Source organism: Sinocyclocheilus anshuiensis, unplaced genomic scaffold, assembly GCF_001515605.1.
Source record: "Sinocyclocheilus anshuiensis isolate Anshui unplaced genomic scaffold, SAMN03320099.WGS_v1.1 scaffold2917, whole genome shotgun sequence".
NCBI lineage: Eukaryota > Metazoa > Chordata > Actinopteri > Cypriniformes > Cyprinidae > Sinocyclocheilus > Sinocyclocheilus anshuiensis.
This window is the reverse complement of record NW_015539844.1, coordinates 230,587-236,783: the sequence shown is the minus strand read 5'-3', so window position 1 is coordinate 236,783 and position 6,197 is coordinate 230,587. Positions and strand designations below refer to the sequence as shown.

Here is a 6,197-nt window from a genome sequence, read left to right as displayed (position 1 = left end):
TTTTATAAAGAATATCTCTTTGGATTTGAGACTTTAGTCTTTGCAACTTTACAGATCTTCTTTATGCACCAAGAGCTTGTAACACTCCAAAGAGAAAGGAAAAATTTTAATCGCATCATATGACCCTTTAAGAACGCATTTTAAATTCCATTTTAATTCCTGAATCTGAATTGAGATCCAACAGGATGCTAAACCCAAATTCAATTCTTTTTAGAATTAAAATGCAAAAAGAAATTTACAGTACATAATCACGGCGGATGAACATTTCTCAAAAAGCTGTAATTTACAAAAAATTTACAAGACCTTATAGATTATAGATATTTTCTGACATACAAACCATCTGAAATATTTTGAAGTGTTGCATGGCAAAACTGAATTGTTTTAAAGGCCGTTTACTTTTTAGACAGTTTTGATCTTAGTTTAGAGAAATGTGTCTAATTAGAAAACAAGTTACACTCGAAAATTTAAAATTATTCAATTCTGAATATCCACACAAGGTTGTTTGGTTCTTGTTGTCCAGTTTCTCTTTGGAAATGTAATCCCAAATGAACACACACAGTTCTCACCTCCAATAGGAGCAGCAAAGCAGCATCCGACCCCGACAGCACAGGCAGCCGCAAGCATCTCAATGTTTCTGGACTCATTCTGTTCAACACACACAACAGAAAATGTAATATACAACAGCAGACAACCTAGCCTATTTCAACACGCACACACAAAACCAAAAAGCAGAAGTACAAACACACCAGCACAATCCAGGACTGTTCAATACAGCAACACAATCAAGCACAATAAAAATCTACTTGTACAAATTATAGAAAACACACACCATCTATCACACTCTCTACAAACATAGACACACACCTGTGTTTGGTAAATCTATTCAGAGATGGATATCACTGTTAGTTTTATCCTCACAAAAGGAAAACTTCATCAAGAGAAATGCAAAAATACACACATGATTTGATTTTGATAACACACACATACACACTTTCGCTCAGGTAAAACTCTTCCCAGGAAGAAAAATTATCGGGTTTACAATTTATATTTATACATTTATCAGATGCATTTATCCAAATGTGAGAGATTTTCATTTGTTTCCTGATGCACAATACTCGATATAAACGAAATGTTTCTGCAAAAAAACATGTTTATAAATCCAAAATGAAAATAACAAATGACAAGAACATTTGACTTCCATGGATCTGTTCGTTAGATACTTGAATAAGAAAATTTGACCATAGATCAAATTTACTCACTTTTTTTTCACTCAACAGCAACACCAACATTTTTTACATTTGGTTTAAGATGGAAACACACACTATTGTTTTCCTCATAATGTTAAAGTTTCTTACACCAAAATAGTTTTCAACTAATAGTTTTCTTGTAATTCTCATTCTCATACAGCTTTTTCTCATTACTGTAAATTAGTACTTACTGTATAACAGTAAAAACACAGTACTGTATTTTCAGAATAGATAAAAGACAATAAAACAATAATGTATAAATACTTTGCCCAATATGACCAAAGATCTTGACAGAGAACTTGTGAGATTCACCCACTGCATTTTGTATAATTAGTGGAGTCTGCTTAAAAGTGCAGGTTATAATTACCTCATAAATTCCACCAAAGAATGACATGAATTTGCAGAGAAGAGCAGCACACAAACTGGCAATGTGCACAAACGGACCCTACAGGATAGAAAACACACACAAGGCTTGTGATGAATTCAAAACAAAGTAAGGATTCTTTAAAGACATTACAACATGTGTCATGTGAAAGAGTTTTGCTGGAGAACTAAAAACCCAAATCTGAACTTCTTTAAACTCCTGTCACATTCGGGTCAGATTTGACCGGGAAGTGGTACATACAAATAAAAAAAAAATGCATAGTTTATAGAATAGGGGGAAAATGCATATGGATTAAGACTATCAAAATATACATTTATATGTTTCAGATTTTTTTAAAAAGAGATATTACCATTGAAACTAAACGCATTCGGGTCAGTTTTTACAGTTTGCTTTACCCATTAAATTATACAGATTTTTTACATCTATTAGTTAGATTTGTCTCACGTTACTTCTCTAAAATACATTCAGTCTCACACACACTTTTAGGACTGGATTTTGTTGGTAAATATGAATATGTATGCACAAAGACACTTTAAACAGACAAAATATGTAATTGACAAAACAATTAAACTATATCTAATGAACTACAGCCCAAAGGGGTTTTGTCTTGTAAAATTAGAAATTTGAAAGAATTTCTCAATTTTTTTTTTATTTATAAAAAGGGGATAAATATAGTAATAACAGTCAAACACGGTAACATTCAAAACTTTGAAATCTTTACACATTTGCTCAATAATGACAAGTTACTGATCAGATACAATATAATTTTAAGCTATGACTGTTTTATAAGCTCATGTTTCACCGGGTCAAAACTGACCCGAGAATGCGAAAGGTGTTTACAATTTCTTAATGCGATTCGCAGGTCAGTCCAACGACTTTGGCCACAAATGTTTTTAACGTGAGATACTCCTTCAGCACCACTCCTCTGAGAATAGTCTTCATTTCAGGAATACCAGACCCTGAATGAGAGAGAAACGCGGGGAACCACTGCTAAATTATGAAGAAATGCGGAAATCTTTTGTGAGTGTGTGAATGTAAGTGTGTCTCACCAGCGGCCTGAGGTGCTACTATGTGTGTGAAGCCTGCAGAGAAACTGATGAGAATCACAGGATAAGTGACCCAAGCGAAATACTGCAGGATTACGTTACTGTCCAAACCACCGTACATCCACTTCTGTGCTGTAAAGAGAACAACACACAAAACAATTACAGGGTGTATGTACTACAAAATTTTACTTACATAACTGACCAAGTATCTAGACAAAAACATACTTTAGTCAAAGTACAAGTCAGCATATTTAAATTGTACTTAAGTACAGTTATTTCTATGCTTCTGAAATTGACTGATACATTTAAAAGACAATAAGATTTTCTTATTAAAAGTAACTTTAAAGCACAAAAACAGCTTGTCTAAACAGTTTCTTTCAATATTATAACTTTCAACATTTCTAAGTTTCAAAAACTTTGAAAATCTTAGAAATGTTCAAAGTTTTGAAACTTAGAAATGTTAACAAATTTTGCTTTTCAACAAAAGTAGAAATGGTCAAAGTCTTTCCAAACTTAGAAATGGTCAAAAAAAAATTCCAAACTTAGAAATGGTCAAAGTTTTTTTTCCAAACTTAGAAATGGTAAAAGTTTTTCCAAACTTACAAATGTTGCATTTTTTTCCAAACTTAGAAATGTTCAAAGTTTTTTCCAAACATAGAAACGTTCAAAGTTTTTTTCCAAACATAGAAACGTTCAAAGTTTTTAAACTTAGAAATGTAAAAAAAATTCCAACATTAGAAATGTTAAAAATTTTTAACAAAAGTAGAAATGGTCAAAATTTGTCCAAACTTAGAAAAGTTCAAAGTTTTTTCCAAACTTAGAAATGGTCAAAGTTTTTTTCCCAACTTAGAAATGGTCAAAGTATTTTTCCAAACATAGAAATGTTCCATTTTATTTTCCAAACTTATAAATGGTCAAAGTTTTTTTCCAAACATAGAAATGTTCCATTTTATTTTACAAACTTATAAATCTGTAACGAATCATCCACTGAAGGCGAGCATACTGAAGAACCCAAGTGCAGTTTATTTACAGTGTGATCCAAACATCCAAACAATAATCCGAGACTTGACTTGACGAGGAATGAACAGACTTGACATGGACAGACTTGACTAGAACAGACTTGACTTGACATGAACAGACTTGACATGGACAGACTTGACTAGAACAGACTTGACGAGGCATGAACAGACTTGACATGGACAGACTTGACTAGAACGGACTTTACGAAGCATGAACAGACTTGACATGGACAGACTTGCTAGAACAGACTTGACTTGACTTGACATGGACAGACTTGACATGGACAGACTTAACATGGACAGACTTGACTAGAACAGACTTGATGAGGCATGAACAGAATTGTCGAGGCATGAACAGACTTGACATGGACAGACTTGACTAGAACAGACTTGACTTGACTAGAACAGACTTGACATAGACAGACTTGACTAGAATAGACTTGACGAGGCATGGACAGACTTGACTAGAACAGACTTGACGAGGCATGAACAGACTTGACATGGACAGACTTGACTAGAACAGACTTGACATGAACAGACTTGACATGAACAGACTTAACTTGACATGGACAGACTTGACATGAACAGACTTGACTAGAACAGACTTGACATGGACAGACTTGACTTGACATAGACAGACTTGACTAGAATAGACTTGACGAGGCATGGACAGACTTGACTAGAACAGACTTGACGAGGCATGAACAGACTTGACTTGACTTGACATGAACAGACTTGACTTGACATGAACAGACTTGACTACAACAGACTTGACTACAACAGACTTGACGAGGCATTAACAGACTTGACTTGACATGAACAGACTTGACATGGACAGACTTGACTTGACATGGACAGACTTGACTTGACATGGACAGACTTGACTAGGACAGACTTGACTAGGACAGACTTGACTAGGACAGACTTGACATGGACAGACTTGACTTGAACGGACTTTACGAAGCATGAACAGACTTGACATGGACAGACTTGCTAAGACAGACTTGACTTGACTTGACATGGACAGACCTGACTAGAACAGACTTGACTTGACATGGACAGACTTGACATGAACAGACTTGACTTGACGAGGCATGAACAGACTTGACTTGACGAGGCATGAACAGACTTGATGTGGCATGAACAGACTACACTCACCGACAGCGGGTTACAACATCAATACACGACAAAAGAGACAATGGCAATATGATGGCTAGTTATAGCAGACAAGGAGGGTCACATGACATGAACAAACCAATGGGAAACAAGACACATGACTAGGACTACCAATCAGAACATGACACATACACAAGGCAGAGATACATGAGGGCAAGGGAAGCATGACACTAACAGGGTGAAACAATTACAAAATAAAAGACATGGAAAACATGAACATGAAACAAAACCCAAACACCACACCCCACATTACAAAATGGTCAAAGTTTTTTCCAAACATAGAAATGTTCCATTTTCTTTTCCAAACTTATAAATGGTCAAAGTTTTTTCCAAACATAGAAATGTTCCATTTTATTTTCCAAACTTAGAAATGGTCAACGTTTTTTTTCTTCTTCCAAACTTAGAAATGTTCAAAGTTTTTCCAAACGTAGAAATATTTGAACACTTTAGAAAACTTTGAAAAAAAAACTTTGAACCTTTATAAGTGTGTGGGAAAAAACGTTGAATCTTTCTAAGTTTATTTTTCCAAACTTTGTATTGATCTTAGTTTTAGGACTATACAACACACAAAAATCAAGAATCTTCACACCTAAGAAAGGAAACAGCAATGTGCACAATGACAAACAAGCATGATTACACTTTTCTGGAAATACAAAAATAACTGAGAAAGCAGAATTAAAAATAAAAACTGTACTAAACTACTTATACCTTTGATATAGACATTTAATTTGACTTAGAAATTCAATTATGGAGTAACTAAAACCATTTTAAGTTCTTTAGAAAACCATTTGTTCTTGGTTCTTTAGGGAAAACCAAAACCAAAATACTGACCTAAAGAACCTCTAAAAGAACCATATAGCAACTCAAAAACCCTTTACAGCCAAAAAGCATATAACAATTGACCTCACACACACACAGACTCACCTTGTAGGAGAAGAGCGATGCAGAAATCCATAACAAAGCTAACCAGAGCCATGACGAGTCCCAGCAAGATGAGGAAGATCCAGTCCTCGCCGACCCGCGACATGAGGAACCACTGACAGTGCACTGCACAGACTCCACAGAAAAAAACTACATTATCCACAATGCACCAGTCTCCAAAATCAGACTGCACTACTCCATAAACAACAACTACAATACCCAAAATGCACACAGAAGTGCAATATTTTAGTTTTTTTAATATTCATATTTTATACCAGTTAAACTTTATTTTATTTCAAGTAACATTTTTTTCATGGTTTTAGTTTCAGTTAGCGATAATAACTCTGGTGCTCATTAAAAGATAGGTCACACAAAAATGAAAATTCTGTCATTAATTACTCAC

At 34.5% G+C, this 6,197-nt stretch overlaps 1 pseudogene; it reads right to left on the bottom strand.

The window, feature by feature from the left end:
• Positions 1 to 6,197, bottom strand: part of LOC107684528 (chloride channel protein 2-like) — a 40,708-nt pseudogene that overhangs the window by 30,056 nt on the left and 4,455 nt on the right.